The following is a 20092-nucleotide window of genomic DNA, read 5'->3' as shown; positions in this document are numbered from 1 at the left end:
TCTTCACTCAGTGCTGCCCACTGTTCTTCACTCAGTCTTCCCCTCCGTTCTTCACTCAGTGCTGCCCACTGTTCTTCACTCAGTGTTCCCCTCCGTTCTTCACTCAGTGCTGCCCTCTGTTCTTCACTCAGTGTTCCCCTCCGTTCCTCACTCAGTGTTCTCCTCCGTTCTTCACTCAGTGCTGCCTACTGTTCTTCACTCAGTGTTCCCCTCCGTTCTTCACTCAGTGCTGCCCACTGTTCTTCACTCAGTGTTCCCCTCTGTTCTTCACTCAGTGCTGCCCACTGTTCTTCACTCAGTGTTCCCCTCCGTTCTTCACTCAGTGCTGCCCACTGTTCTTCACTCAGTGTTCCCCTCCGTTCTTCACTCAGTGCTGCCCTCTGTTCTTCACTCAGTGTTCCCCTCCGTTCTTCACTCAGTGCTGCCCACTGTTCTTCACTCAGTGTTCCCCTCCATTCTTCACTCAGTGTTCCCCTCCGTTCTTCACTCAGTGCTGCCCACTGTTCTTCACTCAGTGTTCCCCTCCGTTCTTCACTCAGTGCTGCCCACTGTTCTTCACTCAGTGCTGCCCACTGTTCTTCACTCAGTGTTCCCCTCCATTCTTCACTCAGTGCTGCCCTCTGTTCTTCACTCAGTGTTCCCCTCCATTCTTCACTCAGTGCTGCCCACTGTTCTTCACTCAGTGTTCCCCTCCGTTCTTCACTCAGTGCTGCCCTCTGTTCTTCACTCAGTTTTCCCCTCCATTCTTCACTCAGTGCTGCCCTCTGTTCTTCACTCAGTGTTCCCCTCCGTTCTTCACTCAGTGCTGCCCTCTGTTCTTCACTCAGTGTTCCCCTCCATTCTTCACTCAGTGCTGCCCTCTGTTCTTCACTCAGTGTTCCCCTCCATTCTTCACTCAGTGCTGCCCTCTGTTCTTCACTCAGTGTTCCCCTCCATTCTTCACTCAGTGCTGCCCACTGTTCTTCACTCAGTGTTCCCCTCCATTCTTCACTCAGTGCTGCCCTCTGTTCTTCACTCGGTGCTGCCCTCCATTCTTCACTGTTCTTCACTCAGTGCTGCCCTCTGTTCTTCACTCAGTGTTCCCCTCTGGTCTTCACTCGGTGCTACTCTCTGTTCTTCACTCAGTGTCCCCCTCTGTTCTTCACTTGGTGCTGCCCTCCATTCTTCACTGTTCTTCGCTCGGCGCTGCCCTCCATTCTTCGCTGTTCTTCGCTCGGCACTGCAAATGATAGCTAGATCCACTCAGGGAACGGTCATTGCTACCACCATGAAGGAGATACTAGAGTCTGAAGGCGCACACTGAACATTTCAGGAACAGCTTCTTCCCCTCTACCATCAGATTTCTGAATGGACAATAAATTCATGAACACTCCCTCAGTTTCTTCCATCTCCTTTTGCACTACTTATTTAATTTAATTTATGCAGTAGATGTATACTTATTGTAATTTATAGTTTTTATTATTATGCGTTGCGATGTGCCGCTGCTGCAAAACAATTAATTTCATGATAAATGCCAGTGACATTAAACTTGATTCTGACCACTGGGCAGATGGAGTGGGTGGAAGAGGGTAAAGACACAGGGTAATCAGGAAAGGGGAAGGGGGAGACTGAGGGCGTGTAGCTCCCCTGCGAATGAAAGCAGCAATTTATGTGAGCACTGTTCTTGGCCTCAAGATATCACTTCAGAGGTCAGACTGAAGAAAAATGCTACCAACAGAGCCACAGCTTAACACATAGCTAAGCCTATGCCTCCTGGCTTATTAAGACCACATTTGGTGTATTGTGAGCAAGTTTGGGCCCTTACCCAGGAAAAGTGCTGCTAATGGAGAAGGTCTAAAGGAGGTTAGAGTTAAGGTTGGGTTAGGGTTAGAATGATTCCAGGAATGAAAGCGTTAAAATATGAAGAGTATTTGATGACCCTGGGCCTGTGCTCACTGGAGTTTAAAAGAATGAGCAGGGATTTAATTGAAACTGATTGAATATTGAAAACCCAAGAAAGAATGGATGTGGAGAGGATGTTTCCTGTAGTGGGTGAATCTAGGACCAGAGTGATCTGCCTCAGACTAAAAGAATGTCCATTTAGAACAGAGATGAGGAGGAATTTCCTTAGCCAGACAGTGGTGAATCTGTGAAATTCATTGCTGCACGTGGTTGTGCAGGCCTAGTCACTGGGTATATTTAAAGTGGAGGTTGATAGATTTGTTGTGGTGTGAAAGGTTACATAGAGAAGGCAGGAGATTGCAGTTGAAAAGGATAGTAAATCAGATATTATGGAATAGTAGAACAGACCGATGGGCTGAATGGCCTATATCTGATCCCAGGTCTTATGGTCTTAATTCAGAGCAGATCTAAAGTTGCTTGCCCATTGACAAAGTGGTTCATTCTTTGAAGTAACTGAAATGTGGCTTAGCTCCAGAACAACACTGTAAAATTATTAAATGAAGTCTACACAGAGTCAGAGTATTACAGCACAGAACAGACCCTTTGGCCTAACTCATCCACACAAACCATGATACCCATTTAAACAGGTCTCATATACCTGTATTTGACCCAATCCATGGTGGCGGTAATGCACCATTAAGCTGGATGCCAACCGCCGTAAAACAAGATACAGACAGACAGACCCAACCCATGTATCCATCCAAATGTCTTTTAAATGTTATTATTGTACATAAATATTTCCAGCAAATATAACTAATTTACTAATATTAATACTCTGTTCAAAATCTTCAAAATCTACTAGAGCAGAGTGAACAGTAATTTGCTGAAAACATGTTGAAATAATGTCACATAAAATTATTTGTTTTACCGCTAACAAGAGTGAAATAACTTGGTCTTTGTAACCACTGCAAACCCAACAATATGGTTGACAAGTGAATCTGCTCCCAATTAATATTTAGCTACGACAGCCTTCAAAATTTGGGTTGGAGCCACTTGATAGACGTGTGTATTTTCTACATGACCGAGTATCCTATCAGGCTGAAACCACATGATAGTTGAATCTCTATAAATTTTTTGCAGAGGATTAGTTGTTTAAACATGAACCTGAAGCATTTACAGAAAAGCGATTGGCTCAACCAACAACATTTGCTCTTGAACTGTATATTTATAACCATGATCCATTTATGCTGTTAGCTCGTTCATTTTAATATCTGTGATACAGAGAAATTGAATAATTCTTTTGCAACAATAAATGAAATCTGAAAAGGCAGCTCAGTTTTAAAGTTAAATTTGATTGTCTCTAAAGTGTTTACCCTATCATCTGCTTAGAACACAGGAAAGAGTGGTAAATGGACTTCTGTATAGTAAAATGGGAGCTGATTCCCCATCGGAGTAAGTCAAAGTTCTGTATTTCACAAATGGGGAACAGCAGCAGGCAGACTTCAAGAGTTAGACCCCAAGGAGAGAAGTATGGTTAAAGTTACATAAAACCTTTGTTGGACAAGAGATGAGAAATTTACCTTCAGCTAATCAGAAGGTACAGAAGCCTAAAACACACACTTAACATTACAGAAACAGCTCCTTCCCCTCCACCATCAGATTTCTGAATGGACAATGAACCCATGAACACTACCTCTGTATTATTTTGCTCTCTTTTTGCACTATTTATTTAATCTAGAAACACAAGAAATTCTGCAGAAGCTAGAAATCCAAAGCAACACATACAAGATGCTGGAGGAACTCAGCAGGTCGGGCTGCATCTATGGAAATGAATGAAGTCGACATTTCAGGCTGAGACCCTTCTTCAGGACTGGGAAAAAATGATGAGAAATCAGATTAAAAAGGTGGGGGAAGGAAGAAAGAAATACCAGGTGATAGGTGAAACCGGAGAGCGGGGGGGTGGGGGTAAAGTAACAAGCTGGGAAGTCGATTGGTGAAAGAGATGAAGGGCTGCAGAAGGGGGAATCTGATAGGAAAGGACAGAAGGCCATGGAAGAAAGGGAAGGGGGAGGTACACCAGAGGGAGGTGATGGGCAGGTAATGAGATAAGGTGAGAGAGGGAAATGAGAATGGGGAACGGTGAAGAGATGGGCCATCACTAGAAGTTTGAGAAATCAACGTTCATGCTATCAGGTTGGAGGCTACCCAGACAGAAAATAAGGTGTTGCTCCTGCACCCTGAGTGTGACCTGATCACGGCAGTAGAGGAGGCCGTGGACTAATATGCCGGAATGGGAATGGGAAGTAGAATTAAAATGGATGGCCACTGGGAGATCTGGCTTTTTCTAGCTGATGGAGCATAGGTACACAGCGAAGCGGTGTCCCAGTCTATGTTGGGTCTCATTGATATATAGGAAGCCACATGGGGAGCACCGTATACAGTAGATGACCTCAACAGACTCACGAGTGAAGAGCTGCCTCACCTGGAGGACTGTTTGGGGCCCTGAATGGTAGTGAGGAGTAGGGGCAGGTGTAGCACTTGTTCCGCTTGCAAGGATAAGTGCCAGGAGGGAGGGATGAATGGACAAGGGAGTCACATAGGGAGTAATCCCTATGGAAAGCAGGAAGTTAGGGAGCCATCTCCAATGGAATCCCACCACCAAGCACATCTTTCCCTCACTTCCCGCCCCCCGGCCCCCGCCCCGCATCCCCCAATCTCTTTTTCATATAACCTGACTGGCCTGCTGAGTTCCTCCAGCACTGTGTGTGTGTTTATGAAATTTATAGTTTTTTTATTAGGTATTTCAATGTACTGCTGCCATAAAACAACAGATTTCATACCATTTGCCATTGATTCAGATTCAATTACATATATAATACAAAGTTAGCGGTCAAAGTAAAATTTATAATCAAAGTAGATACAGAAAGTGCCACCATCTTTACCAGGGACATAAAGTTACTTTAAACCTGCATTGTGTATCTAAATGGTCTGAGAGCCTCCCCTCTACTTTCCTTCAACAGAGATGCATCCTACCCTTCCCTTACCTCTTCTGAAGGGAGCATGCCCTTCACAGCTCCATCATCCACTCTTCCTTCTGCCCAGCAGCACGCTTTCTCTTTCAAACTCTAGGAGCTATCTGCTTTTCCTTTCATTTTTTTTCCCTTTCCATCATCCAGAGACCCAAATGCCCCATACCTGCATTTCTTGCAATCTAGCTGATTGCATTCAATGCTCTCAATGTAGCCTTTATATTGGAGAAGTCATATGGGAGATACAGTAAGTGACCACTTTTACAATGTACCTGCATTCAGTCCACATGGTTGACCCTGAGCTTCCTGTTGTTGCCTGTTCCTTCAATTCACTGTCCCACTCTGGCTTATCTGACTGTACACCCCTGCATTGTTGTAATGAAGTTCAACATAAGCTTAAGGAATACCACTTCAATTTCTGTCTGGGGATGTTGTTGTCTTGCAGACTCCATATTTAATCATGCAACTTGAGTTAACACACTTTCTCTGGATGTACCAGAACCGGTCAGTTCCACTGTAGGTCTTCCAGGTATAACAGTGATTCAGCACAGCCTGACCTGCCGGACATTTCCTACCACTCTGCTTTTTCATTCTCCTCTTTGCATTTGCTCTCTATCACTACACTCATTCCATAATTTTCTCGTTCCTTTCTCCATGTTTTCTCTCTACATGTCCTTAATAACATCTCAACCAGATCAAAGTTCAAAGTAAATGCATTATCAAAGAACATATCTGTCACCGTACTCAATCCTGAGATTCATTCTTCTTGTGGGCATTCACAATAAACGCAGGAAACACAATAGAATCAATGAAAGACCATACCCAACAGGAAGGAAAATGAGGTGATGACATCATCTCAGGCTTATCTCCATGGGAACCCTGGCCTCACCATCAGGTATATCCCCTTTGTTCTATCCATCTCTCCCCCACCTGCTTTGCAACTTAAAACACGCTTGATTTTTTTTCTTCTTCCCTACTTCTGACAAAGAATCTTTGACCCAAAAGTTTAAATCTATTTCACCTCCCACAGGTACTATTTGACTAGCTGAATTTTCCAGCATTTTGTAGTTTATGTCATAAAAACTCACTTCGTTTACCAATGAAATTCAGGAAGAGAAATCCACTGTCCCTAGTCATCTGTGTGACTTAACTCTGGGGACCAACTCATGACCTCCTCATTAGTTCAGGAAAATTAGGGAAGGACAATATATGTGAAGCTTATTACATCTTATGAATAAATATCAAAATGTATATTTGTACAATTGATACATAGAAAGGTAAATATTAGGAATTAGGTGAGAAAAAATCAGGTGAGGATATATGGCCAACTATATAAGGAAGAAGATACACTGGAGACTGCACCAGGCTGATTTATGAAACATTTCAGACATTTTGTTTCGATAAATGAAGATAGATTTGTGATGACCTAATCCTGATATCTATCCTCCACACAGCCATGATGTCTATGTGTATTTCCAGCACATGTTTGGAAGACCATTGAGGAGTTGGTTTGGTGGGAGTGCTGTTATGTGGATGATTGGTGCTGGGTGTGCTAGTTGGATGGATGGGTATGGTGTGGTCAGGAGATTTCATGAATGCATGTGGTATCAGTGTGATGTTGGGTGGGAGATTGGAAGGAAGTTGTTGGTGGATGAGCAGTGGGGTAGATAGATGGAGTGTTGATTGAGTGCATAGATGGCTGGATAGATAGGGTGTTGGGTGAGTAGCTGGATATTGGTGGAAATTGGTGAGAAAGGTTGGGTAGGGTTGATGAGTAGGGTGTTGGAAGGGAGAGGTGTTGGTGGAATACTGGTGAGAAGAGTTGGGTAGGATGGATGAGGAAGGTGTTGGACGAGTGGGATGGTGGGAAACTGTAGAGAAGGATTGGGTAGGGTTGATGAGTAGAGTGTTGGTTGGGGAATTGGTAAGCAGGGTAGGGTAGGGTGGATGAGAAAGGTGTTGGATGGGTGGGGTGTTGGTGGGAAATTGGTGAGAAAGGTAGGGTAGAGTAGAAAAGTAGGGTGTTGGATGGAGGGGTGTTGGTGGGATATTGGTGGGTAGGGAAGGTTGAACGGGTGGGGTATTGGTGTGAAGTTGGATGGCTGGTAGGTAGGGTACTGAGTGAATGGGTGAGATATTGATGAGACAGTAAGGGAGGGTGAATAGGAATGATCAACTGAATTATTCCTTTACCCTCCTGCTCTTTGGGTTGTTGAAGTATCATCTGGAGAGATATTGTTGCTTCAAGGTTGCAACTTAGGATAATTAATGATTCTGATATCTCTTTAGAATTCTACCCTGTTCTCTGAAGGGAGGTTGGCTGTGCTTCTGTTTTGAGGCCCAACCTCGCTCATGAGTACAGGGCAGTTAGACAGGGATGCTGGCCGTTTCACAATGTATTCACTTCCATTGTGTGTTCTGGTATCTGGAGACCAATGGCATTAACTCTGAGACTGAATCCCAAGCGATTCAGACTTTCTCCCAACTGCATGATCCCACTGTATATATGGATGTCAGGCTTCTGACCCGCGAACAAGGTACAGGAAAACTACAATGAACTGTGGCACCACTCCTCCCCTCAGCATCTGACTCACCTATTCTCATTAAAAGTTGAGGAGAGACAAGGGAACTAAAAGGTTTAATGTATCCCCAGGTTACGTATGCAGAGGTTCATAGATCAGGATGAAATTCCCACCAAAACACCAGATATTGCATACACAGATGAGGAGTTTCCTCAGAATTGCTTCCATTCCACTGATATGGAGAAAACAAATGGGTAAGAGTGATATGGGTAAATGATATGGATAAGAGTGACCATAATATGGTGGAATTCTTCATTAAGATGGAGAGTGACATAGTTAATTCAGAAACAAAGGTTCTGAACTTAAAGAGGGGTAACTTTGAAGGTATGAGACGTGAATTAGCTATGATAGACTGGCAAATGACACTTAAAGGATGGACGGTAGATATGCAATGGCAAGCATTTAAAGGTTGCATGGATGAACTACAACAATTGTTCATCCCAGTTTGGCAAAAGAATAAATCAAGGAAGGTAGTGCACCCGTGGCTGACAAGAGAAATTAGGGATAGTATCAATTCCAAAGAAGAAGCATACAAATTAGCCAGAGAAAGTGGCTCACCTGAGGACTGGGAGAAATTCAGAGTTCAGCAGAGGAGGACAAAGGGCTTAATTAGGAAGGGGAAAAAAGATTATGAGAGAAAACTGGCAGGGAACATAAAAACGGACTGTAAAAGCTTTTATAGATATGTAAAAAGGAAAAGACTGGTAAAGACAAATGTAGGTCCCCTGCAGACAGAAACAGGTGAATTGATTATGGGGAGCAACGACATGGCAGACCAATTGAATAATTACTTTGGTTCTGTCTTCACTAGGGAGGACATAAATAATCTTCCAGAAATAGTAGGGGACAGAGGGCCAGTGAGATGGAGGAACTGAGCAAAATACATGTTAGTAGGGAAGTGGTGTTAGGTAAATTGAAGGGATTGAAGGCAGATAAATCCCCAGGGCCAGATGGTCTGCATCCCAGGGTGCTTAAGGAAGTAGCCCAAGAAATAGTGGATGCATTAGTGATAATTTTTCAAAACTGGTTTGATTCTGGACTAGTTCCTGAGGATTGGAGGGTGGCTAATGTAACTCCACTTTTTAAAAAAGGAGGGAGAGAGAAACCGGGGAATTATAGACCGGTTAGCCTAACGTCGGTGGTGGGGAAACTGCTGGAGTCAGTTATCAAGGATGTGATAACGGCACATTTGGAAAGCAGTGAATTGATCGGACAAAGTCAGCATGGATTTGTGAAAGGAAAATCATGTCTGACGAATCTCATAGAATTTTTTGAGGATGTAATTAGTAGAGTGGATAGGGGAGAACCAGTGGATGTGGTATATTTGGATTTTCAAAAGGCTTTTGACAAGGTCCCACACAGGAGATTAGTGTGCAAACTTAAAGCACACGGTATTGGGGGTAAGGTATTGGTGTGGGTGGAGAGTTGGTTAGCAGACAGGAAGCAAAGAGTGGGAATAAACGGGACCTTTTCAGAATGGCAGGCGGTGACTAGTGGGGTACCGCAAGGCTCAGTGCTGGGACCCCAGTTGTTTACAATATATATTAATGACTTGGATGAGGGAATTAAATGCAGCATCTCCAAGTTTGCGGATGACACGAAGCTGGGTGGCAGTGTTAACTGTGAGGAGGATGCTAAGAGGATGCAGGGTGACTTGGATAGGTTGGGTGAGTGGGAAAATTCATGGCAGATGCAATTTAATGTGGATAAATGTGAAGTTATCCACTTTGGTGGCAAAAATAGGAAAACAGATTATTATCTGAATGGTGGCCGATTAGGAAAAGGGGAGGTGCAACGAGACCTGGGTGTCATTATACACCAGTCATTGAAAGTGGGCATGCAGGTACAGCAGGCGGTGAAAAAGGCGAATGGTATGCTGGCATTTATAGCGAAAGGATTCGAGTACAGGAGCAGGGAGGTACTACTGCAGTTGTACAAGGCCTTGGTGAGACCACACCTGGAGTATTGTGTGCAGTTTTGGTCCCTAATCTGAGGAAAGACATCCTTGCCATAGAGGGAGTACAAAGAAGGTTCACCAGATTGATTCCTGGGATGGCAGGACTTTCATATGATGAAAGACTGGATGAACTGGGCTTGTACTCGTTGGAATTTAGAAGATTGAGGGGGGATCTGATTGAAACGTATAAGATCCTAAAGGGATTGGACAGGCTAGATGCAGGAAGATTGTTCCCGATGTTGGGGAAGTCCAGAACGAGGGGCCACAGTTTGAGGATAGAGGGGAAGCCTTTTAGGACCGAGATTAGGAAAAACTACTTCACACAGAGAGTGGTGAATCTGTGGAATTCTCTGCCACAGGAAACAGTTGAGGCCAGTTAATTGGCTATATTTAAGAGGGAGTTAGATATGGCCCTTGTGGCTACGGGGATCAGGGGGTATGGAGGGAAGGCTGGGGCGGGGTTCTGAGTTGGATGATCAGCCATGATCATAATAAATGGCGGTGCAGGCTCGAAGGGCCAAATGGCCTACTCCTGCACCTATTTTCTATGTTTCTATGTTTCTAAAACAAAGGTATTTTCAGCCCCTTCCTTAGACTCATAGACAATCAATGCAGGCACATATAGTCCAACATATCCATTCCAGTACAAAAATCTCTGAGCAAACTTTGCATGACTTGCAGAGAAAACAATGCTGGACTCACTAGCGGGTCACAATGGAGAGAAGAATCCAGCCTCTTTTAAACATTACGTTTCCTTATGCTTATGATGACCAAGATGTCCTCTGCAAGAACTCAGGGAAGTTCTCTGTCTGTATAAACGTATACGTGGCTTGCTGATCACAGTTTCATCCTGACTCTAAAAGTACAGATTTAACTTCCATCAGCTGATATAAACAAGTTGGATCCATGTCCTATTCCACCACAGCACACTGACTGGGGTGCAGTGCATTGTTCACCAACTATGTGACCATTTTGATGTAAAAGACAATAGAACTGAATATTGGAAAGGCAAATAATCCACTGGACCCCATGTAACAATAGTGGTTCAATGTCTACTGTATTTCCAGAAGAACTTTATTATCATTCTACAACATGTTTTAAGGCAGGGGTCCACAACCTTTTTTGCACCGCAGACCGGTTTAATATTGACAATATTCTTGCACACCAGCTGACTGGGGGGAGGGGCGGGGTCTTCAAGTAGGGTTGCCCACTTCCTCACTCCCAAATAAGGGACAAAAGTAGCAGAGTAGCAGTCAAATATGTACAGGACACTTGTGTTTACCCCAAGAAAGACTACCATGACCATGAAGCCTTGCGTGGGCACCTGTGTGCGCATGCGTGACGTGCGCATACATGACGTGTGCAGGCGTGTACGTGCCAATTTTTTTTCTACAAATCGGTTTTGGCTTAATCTTTCCAATTCTGTTAAGTGAAACTATACTGTACATATATTATTTCTACTTTATATAGGCCGTGTATTTATCATATCATTCCTGCTTTTACTATATGTTAGCATTATGTTAGGTTTTATGTGTTATTTGGTATGATTTGGTAGGCTATTTCAAATTCAACAGTGCGTGACAGGGTATGAGGAAAGGTGCAGCTGACTCATATCATTTCATATCGCCAAATCATATCATTTCCTTGTGGCCCGGTGGTTGAGGACCACTGTTTTAAGGTTAGGCAGAATGTTCTGATGAAAGACCTGTTGTCTGAAGTGTTAACTAGTGTTTCTTTCCACACATGACTGAATTTTTCCTACATTTCTGTTTTTGCTCAAGGTGTTACATAGTTTACTAACCCAGCCTTGGGTCAGTATTGCTGTTTCCTCCCATAGGCTGCCATTGGTCAGTTAGTTAGTTAAACCAGTTCATGGTGGAAGGGCTATTTCAGTCCCTTCACCAGCTCAGCCTAAGTCACCACCCACTACTACTCCTAGTACCAAACGCAGGGTCATCGCCTAACTTCACCTCATCCAAAACCAGAAATGTCTTAGACATCATCATGAGCAGAAAGTGTCCCAAGTCATTAATGACAAATATCTAGAACAGGGATGATGGCATTTTCATTCCATCCAGCTAGTTTGGAGATACCATTAATTCAACTTATGAATGTATTGTTGGTTGTAAATTTGTAAAGATGATGAAGCACTAAATCGTTGGATTATCAGACAAAAGTTGACACATGACCAGACAGATTTTTGAAAAATTAATTGAGGGATTACTTACCTTTCATTCTACAAGTGGTAGCTCTCCCTGAACCACCGCATCCCATAAGATGAAGATAGTCCCACTGTGCTGTGAACTGAAAACTCCAAGTTTATGACTCATAGACAATGAAGGAGCAACAAAAACAAGTGAGGACAGTCATGGGGGCTAACTTCAGCAAAATTCATGTACACCAGTTCATGGCTAAGGTATTATAGGCAGGGGTGCAGTGCTAACTTTTTAGGTGCCGAAGCTGACAAAATGCTTGCCATTTCCTATATCCTCTCTATACATATGTCACACCCAATTTGTGTAACCACTCATTTCATGTACTGGGCAACTTCCTTGCACTGTCATGTAATGAGCAGGTACACAAATTGGGTGTGACATATATATATGAATAGGGCTTCTTATAATGTCAAGCTCTAAACCAAGATGAAAGAAATATATGAAATCCAGAGCTCCACAGAAATATAGTGATAGATAAGACATTAACAATATTGTAGCCTATCGCTACATTTCAGTGTCTAACTGGTACAATAAAACATATAATATTTAATTTAATAATACGACAAAGTATTGCACGGTTGCTGTCACTAATTATCATAAAATATAATTATCAAGTAAAGAAAAAGACAGTAATCATGTATTTTCGCAAACACGAGGAAATCTGCAGATGCTGGAAATTCAAGCAACACACACAAAATGCTGGTGGAACACAACAGGCCAGGCAGCATCTATAGGAAGAAGTACAGTCGACGTCTCGGCCCGAAACGTCGACTGTACTTCTTCCTATAGATGCTGCCTGGCCTGCTGCGTTCCACCAGCATTTTGTGAATCATATATTTTACCAATTTAAAAGTAATTACCTACTTACCAAATGCCACCAGTGAGAAGTTTCACGACAATTTCCACAAAGGGTCAGGCATAATATGTGTTCGAGGGTCTGAAGCAACTCTTGTCCTGGTGTCATCTGCTGATCTGTGGCACAGCAGCCATGATGTGACATAAGGCTCAGGATTCCACTGAACTAGAGGAGGTCCGTGTAGTTTAACAAACATACATGATACATCATTTATGAGAATTCTTGAGCATGTTGTTGTTATTATCAAGTTCATGTGACTGAATCCTCTCTCACACTCAGCAGTACTAATAGGAATAACTTGTGAACAGCTCAGTAATAGGCGTAAATCCTGGGGGATGTGGCGTCCACGATCCTCCACGTAATCTCTGAAGGCATTTATTACAGAGGAAGAAGAAAGCTTAAACCTCTTACAGAGAGAGGATGTTGCAGGTTCTCCATAATTAGGCAGTATTTCAGCAGGACAGTTATACCTAAAATGGGGATCACCTTCCTTATCACTTTCACATTTCAAATAAACTATTAGGGCGGTCTTAATGCTCAGGCTTGTTGATTCATCAATGAGAACAGAAAATTTGCCATTTATCTGCTTGATATGCTGGCAAATTTTCTTTTTCATATTAATGGCAATGTGATTAATTATCTCTGCAGTACTAATGCGGGAATGCAGTCCAATTCCAATGTCAATACTATTTTTTTTGAAGTTCCAATAAGACAAAGTGATCAGAGTATGGTCAATTATTCTGAGCTAAATAATATGCAGAACGAAAAATTGAACAAGTTGCCTTTTGATGCGAAGCATTCATGGTGTCACATAATTTTCCAAGAGCATCTTCACAGCTGTATTTTCAACACTTAGAGCAGCAGTGTGAACTTTTGATAGTTTGTGATCAACAAATTTTTTTCTGAGAGACTTCAAGCGTGTACCTTAATCAGCTACATAACAGGATACTTGGTACATCTGCCATGTCGATTCTCCCGTTATCTTTAAGTTCTTGAGGCTGTAGTGCTTTACATAGCTAGCCAGCCATCCCTTACTAGCCTTAAACTCCTTCCTCTCGCTCTCCTCAACCCCCTCACAGTGGTGCCCATAGAGGCTGTGCTTTTTCACGCATAATTTTGCCATCAACAGGGATATGCGTCTGTGACATGTCCTCTAGCCACACACTTAATGCTTTCTCAGTCTTTGCAAGCACTTTATCACGAACCAGAGAGGCCACTTTTGACGTTGTAGAGGTAGCACGAACACTTCCACGAATTTCAGCTTCTTTCTGTTTTATTGTGCGAATGCTCCATTTGTTCTTACTGACCTCATGGCCCACTTCGGCAAGTGACATGTCACTTTTCAAAAGATCTAAGATTTTTATTTTCTCAGCGAACAATGCTCAAACAACGAGTGCTGGAGAGAGACTGGGGATCTGTGAAATGGCGGGAGGCTACAGCAGGGTATGCTGGGACAACGGGTCGAGCCAGGAGGAATTTTACAAAACAGTCACAGCTCCAGGATTTCATCAAAAACGATCAAATATCCTAATGATATTAGTGGTATTTTCCCTACCAGCAACCACCCCTCTCCCCAACCCCTGCTTCTGTAAAATTCCCTCTATTTAATATGCAGCCGCTGTTAAATTCCCCACTTGTTTATTTTGACTTTTTTTTACAGAGGTACCGGAGCAGTGCTCCGGTGAGCTCCGGCAGCACTGCACCCCTGTTTATAGGTTTACTGGAAGGAAACAGGAACACTTCGCTTTACAGCATCAGCGATCACTGATTGGGGTTCAATTCCCACCGCTGCCTGTAACGTTCTCCCTGTGACCATGGGGGTTCTCCAGTTTCCTCCCACACTCCAAAGACATACGGCTAGGTTCAGTGAGTTGTATGCCTGCTATGTTGGTGCCTGAAGCATGGCGACACTTGTGGGCTGCCAGCACAATCCTTGCTGATTTCATTGTCACAAACAACGCATTTCACTGTATATGTTGATGTACATGGGGCAAATAAAACATATATTTTGAATTTATTTTTTTCCAACCTTAAAGTGTACAACTAAAAATTTTTTATATCGGGAAGACTCTGCTGCATTTTTGTACAAGGCATTGGTAAGGCCAAATTTGGAGTATTGTGTACAGTTTTGGTCACCGAATTATAGGAAAGATGTCAACAAAATAGAGAGAGTACAGAGAGATTTACTAGAATGTTACCTGGATTTCATCACCTAAGTTACAGAGAAAGGTTGAACAAGTTGGGTCTTTATTCTTTGAAATGTAGAAGGTTGAGGGGGGGACTTGATAGAGGTGTTTAAAATTATGAGGGGGATAGGTAGAGTTGACGTGGATGGGCTTTTTCCATTGAGAGTGGGGGAGATTCCAACAAGAGGACATGAGTTGAGAGTTAAAGGGCAAAAGTTTAGGGGTAACATGAGGGGGGACTTCTTTACCCAGAGAGTGGTAGCTGTGTGGAACGAGCTTCCAGCAGAAGTGGTTGAGGCAGGTTCAATGTTGTCGTTCAAAGTTAAATTGGATAGATATATGGACAGGAAAAGAATGGAGGGTTATGGGCTGAGTGCAGGTCGGTAGGACTAGGTGAGAGTAAGAGTTCGGCACGGACTAGAAGGGCCAAGATGGCCTGTTTCCGTGCTGTAATTGTTATATGGTTATATGGTTACATTTTACTGATAATTCTAAATTAGTTATTCTTGTGTGCAGAGTAGAATTCCACATTTACTTCTGAAAAGGGTCAACATCATTTTCTACAGGAACCTCATGGATCAGAAGCTCCAGTATATTGTCAATTGACTGGGTGTGTACATCACCCTCCTTGAATGGTCTTTGTTCATTTAATATCAACAGTAATGTGCCTTGAGTCACAACAGAGGGATCTGGGAATACAGATCCACAATTCCTTTAAAGTGATGTCACAGGTAGATAGAATCATAAAGAGAGCTATCGTAAATTAGGGCATTGAGTACAGGATTTGGAATGTGATGTTGAAGTTGTACAAAATGTTAGGGAGCCTGAATTTGAAGTATTGTGTGCAGTTCTGATCACCTATCTAAAGAAAAGATAACAATAAGATTGAAAAAGTGCAGAGAAATTTTACAAGGATGTTGCCAGATCTTGAGGGCCTGATCTAAATAGGTAAGGATTTTATTCCCTGGGATGTAGAGGAATGAGGGCAGTTTTGATAAAGGTACACAAAATAGATAGGGTAAATGCAAGCAGGACTTTTCCACTGAGGTTGGGTGAGATGAGAACTAGGTTATGGGTTGAGGGTGAAAGGTTAAGTGTTTACAGGGAACATGAGGGGGGACTTCTTCACTCAAAGGTGGCCAGCAGAAGAGGAGGATGCGAGTTCAATTTCAATATTTCAGAGAAATTTGGATAGGTACATGGATTGGAGGGGTATGGAGGTCTAAGGTCCAGGTGCAGGTCAATGGGACTAAACAGATTAATAGTTCAGCATGGACTAGTTAGGCCAAAGGGCCTGTTTCTGTGCTGTAGTGTTATGTGACTCTTTATACATCATATCCAGGAAGGGTGACAACGTTACTTTCCCAGGGGATGTTTATGAACCAAGAGCAATCTTACAACAATCCAGCAGTTTCACAGTTAACATTTATATTGCAAGCTTTTTAAGTTATTTGCATTTAAAATCCTCAGCACCACAAAGAAATTCAAACTCTTGTGGCCAGATCATTAATCTAGATCTCCAGATACCTGTCCAATAACTTAATCAGAGTGCTGCATGTCTTAATTACAGCTGCCTTTAAATCAACAGCTCAAAGGTTGGGACTTATCTGTAGTTCATGAGCAGTTAATTTCAAAGGGTAATCCAAGAAAGATTGTGGGACAGAATATAAAAGATATTGAGTGGCGAAATCCTGGTACGGATAACTTCGAAGGTATCAAGAAGGCATAGCCTGGTTCGAACAGTGTAATCAAAGATCCCTGAGGTAAGGTAGATTTTTTCCTTTAATAATTACTTTATTTAAACTTGATATTAGCAGGATCTATGGACTTCAGCTTCAACTTGGATTCACTGAGAAGATCTCAGAATGTTACTGTATAATCATAAAGTAATTGCCAGCCATTTGTTAAAAAAAGCTGTTGAAATCAGAGAATTGTAGGTTATAGAACAGCTCAAAATGTGTACAAGTTACTTTTGAACTAATTTTAATCTGTCTAGAAACCAAAAGCAACAAAGATTTCATATCCTGCTTGGTTATTGTATCTGCATTTAAAATAGTAGGAGACATTTTGAACAAATTGTTTAATTACTGTTGCAGCCATTATCTCAAATGACTGCACACTCGACTTGAGACTTGTCTTTCACAGTTTGAAGATTGTTAGTACAGACATGATTTTGGTCTATTTTTTCATTAGATTGAATTACTATCTAATAATGGAACAAAATGACAGAACTAACATTAACAAATAATCCTTCACAGTTAGCTTGTTCTGAAGACTTTACTTTAGTTCCTGAGTATATTTAATTTAACATTTATACTGAGATTCCATAAATAAGAGTTCATAATTACTCTTAGGTTGTATAATTTATATAGCCAAAACATTAAAGAGAAAAATATAGCTGTGATTCATCTGTTGTTCCTAATCCAATCCTGTCCATAATTAAAAATTAGTTGTGGGATACAATGTCTTAAGTTTGTCAAGTTTACTATTCAAGTGAAGCTGTTGGGTTTTTTTTGTGTAGCTTATATTTTCATAAGAAAATACACTTTCAATTCAATGCACTTTATTACAGGAAAGATGCGGACGCTTTAAAGAGAGTGCGGGGGAGATTTACGAGGATATTGCCAGGATTAGAGAGTGTGCCTTTTGAGGAAAGTTTGAACGAATTAGACCTTTTCACTTTGTAACAAAGGGGGATGAGAAGTGACTTGATAGAGTGGATAGCCATCACCTTTTTTCCAGGCTGGAAATGGCAAATACAAAAGAGCATAATTTTAAGATTATCGGAGGAAAATATATGGGGGAATATCAGAGGTAAGTGTTTTTACAGAGAGAGAAATGAGTGTGTGGATATGCTACTAGAATTGGTGTTGGAGGCAGATAAAATCGAGACATTTAAGTGACTCAGACAGACACATGGATGAAAAAAACTGAAGGGCTATGTGGGAAGGAAGTGTTAGAGTAACCTCGGAGTAAGCTGAAAGGTCAGAATAACATTTTAAGACAATAAGGTGCTAGTGCAGAATTAGGCCATTCGGCCCATAGATTCTGCTGCACCATTTAATCATGACTAATTTATTATCCTTCTCAACCCTATTCTCCTGCCTTCTCCCCGTAACCTTTCACACCCTGACTTGTCAAGAATCCATCAATTTCTGCCTTAAATATACTCAATGACCTGGCCTCCACACCTGCCTGTGCCAACAAATTTCACAGATTCGCCACCCTCTGGCGAAAGAAATTCCTCCTCATCTCCAATCTTAATAGACATCTCTCTATTCTGAGGTTGTGCCCTCTGGTCCTGGAATCCCTCATTACAGGAAACATCCTCTCCATATCCACCCACTTTTGGCTTTTCAACATTCAATAGGTTTCAATGAGATCCCCTTTCATTCTTCTAAATTCCAGCAAGTACAGGCTCAGAACCATCCTCAGAACCATCCTCATACGATAAGCCTTTCAATCTTGGAAGAATTTTCATGAACCTCCTTTGAACACATCCTTTCTTAAATATGGGACCCAAAACTGCTTACAATACTCCAAGTGAGGTTTCACCCGTGCCTTATATAGCCTCAGCATTACATCCTTGTTTTTATATTCTAGTCCTCTTGAAATGAATGCAAACACTGCATTTGTGTTCCTCACCACTGACTCAATCTGCAAGTTAACCTTGAGGGAATCCTGCACAAGGACTCCCAAGTCCCTTTGAACTTCAGATTTTTCAATTTTCTCTCCACTTAGAAAATATTCTATGCTTTTATTTCTTCCACCAAAGTACATGACCATACACTTCCTGATATTATATTCCATCTGCCACTTCTTTGCATGTTCTCCTAATCTGTCTGTCCTTCTGCAACCTCTCTGCTTCTTCAACAGTATCTGCATTCCATCTACCTTCATATCGTTTGCAAACCATCAACTCCGCCATCCAAATCATTGATTACAACAAAAAAGAAGCAGTCCCAACAGCAACACCTGCAACACTCCACTAGTCAACATCAGCCATCCAGAAAAGGCTCCCTTTATTCCCTCTCTTTGCCTGTCAATCAGCCAATGCTCCATCCATGCTAGTATCTTTCCTGTAATTCCATGGGCTCTTACCTTGCTAATCAGCCGCATGTGTGGCACTTTGTTAAAGGCCTTCTGAAAATCCAAGTACACCACATCCACTGCATCGTCTGTCTTGCATGTTATTTCCTCAAAGAATTCCAATAGGTTTGTCAGGCAAGATTTTCCCTCAAGGAAACTATGCTTACTTCAGCCCATTTTAACATGAGCCTCGAAGTACCCAAAAACTTCATCCTTAACAATCAACTCCAACATCTTCCCAACCACTGAGGTCTGACTAACTGGCGTATAACTTTCTTTCTTCTGCCTCCCTCCCTTCTTGAAGAGTGGCGTGACATTTACAATTTTCCAGTGCTCCAGAACCATGCCAGAATCTAGGGATTCTTGAAAGATCCTTACTACTGTCACCACAATCTCCTCAGCTACCTCTTTCAGAACTCTGGGGAAGTCCATCTGGTCCAGGTGACTTACCTACCTTCAGAACCTCCAGCTTCCCAAGCTCCTTCTCTCTAGTAATAGCAACTGCACTCACTTCTGCCCGCTGACACTCTCAAACATTCAGCATACTGCTAGTGTCTTCTCCAGTGAAGACTGATGCAAAATACTTGTTCAGTCCATCCGCCATTTCCTTGCCCCTGTTACTACCTTTCCAGCGTAACTTTCCACTGCTCTGATATCTACACTCGCCTCTCTATTTTTATATATCTGAAAAATCTTTTGGCATCTTTTTTGATCTAATTGTCTACCTTGCCTTCATATTTCATCTTTTTGCTCCTTATGACTTTTTTAGTTGCCTTCTGTTGGTTTTTAAAAGCTTCCTATTCCACTAAGTTCCTACTAATTTTGCTCTCTTATATGCCGTCTCTTTTGCTTTTATGATGGCTTTGATGTCCCTTGTCAACCAGAGTTGTGTCAACCTGCCTTTAGAATACTACTTCTTCTTTGGGATGCATTGGTCCTGTGTGTTGGGTCTACATTCTTAAAGCACACTGGCACCATGGTAGCGTAGTGGTTAGCACAATGCTATTATGACTCAAGGCTTTGGAGTTCGAATTTCAATTCTGGTGTCCTCTGTACACAGTCTCTATATGTCTTCTATGGCTTTCCCCACATGCTCTGGTTTCCTCCCAAAGACAAAAGGTGTCCCAGGTAGGTTAATTGGTCATTGTAAATTGTCCATAATTAGGTTAGGGTTTTGTATGCTGTATGACAGAATAAACAAAATAGGGGTCAGCATGGACAGGAATCAGGCAAGTCAGGATAAGGGCAGCAGAATTCTGGGTGGTTGAGGTGTCCAGAGAGGAATCTGTCAATTCT

At 42.2% G+C, this 20092-nt stretch overlaps 1 protein-coding gene across 2 annotated transcripts in view; it reads left to right on the top strand.

The window, feature by feature from the left end:
* The window catches only part of LOC140211224 (solute carrier family 26 member 6-like), a 150168-nt gene that overhangs the window by 14080 nt on the left and 115996 nt on the right, over positions 1-20092 (top strand). Inside the window, exon 1 of one of the 2 annotated variants that reach the window (XM_072280843.1) lies at positions 16018-16470. The exons of the other annotated variant lie outside the window; for it this stretch is intronic. The gene's annotated coding sequence lies outside the window, so the exon portion shown is untranslated. Of the gene's footprint in view, positions 1-16017; positions 16471-20092 lie in introns of those variants that run through there. 2 annotated transcript variants of the gene reach the window in all.

This window comes from Mobula birostris, chromosome 16, assembly GCF_030028105.1.
Source record: "Mobula birostris isolate sMobBir1 chromosome 16, sMobBir1.hap1, whole genome shotgun sequence".
NCBI classification, from domain to species: Eukaryota; Metazoa; Chordata; class Chondrichthyes; order Myliobatiformes; family Myliobatidae; genus Mobula; species Mobula birostris.
The sequence above is the reverse complement of the archived record's forward strand: the minus strand, read 5'-3'. Positions and strand labels throughout refer to the sequence as shown.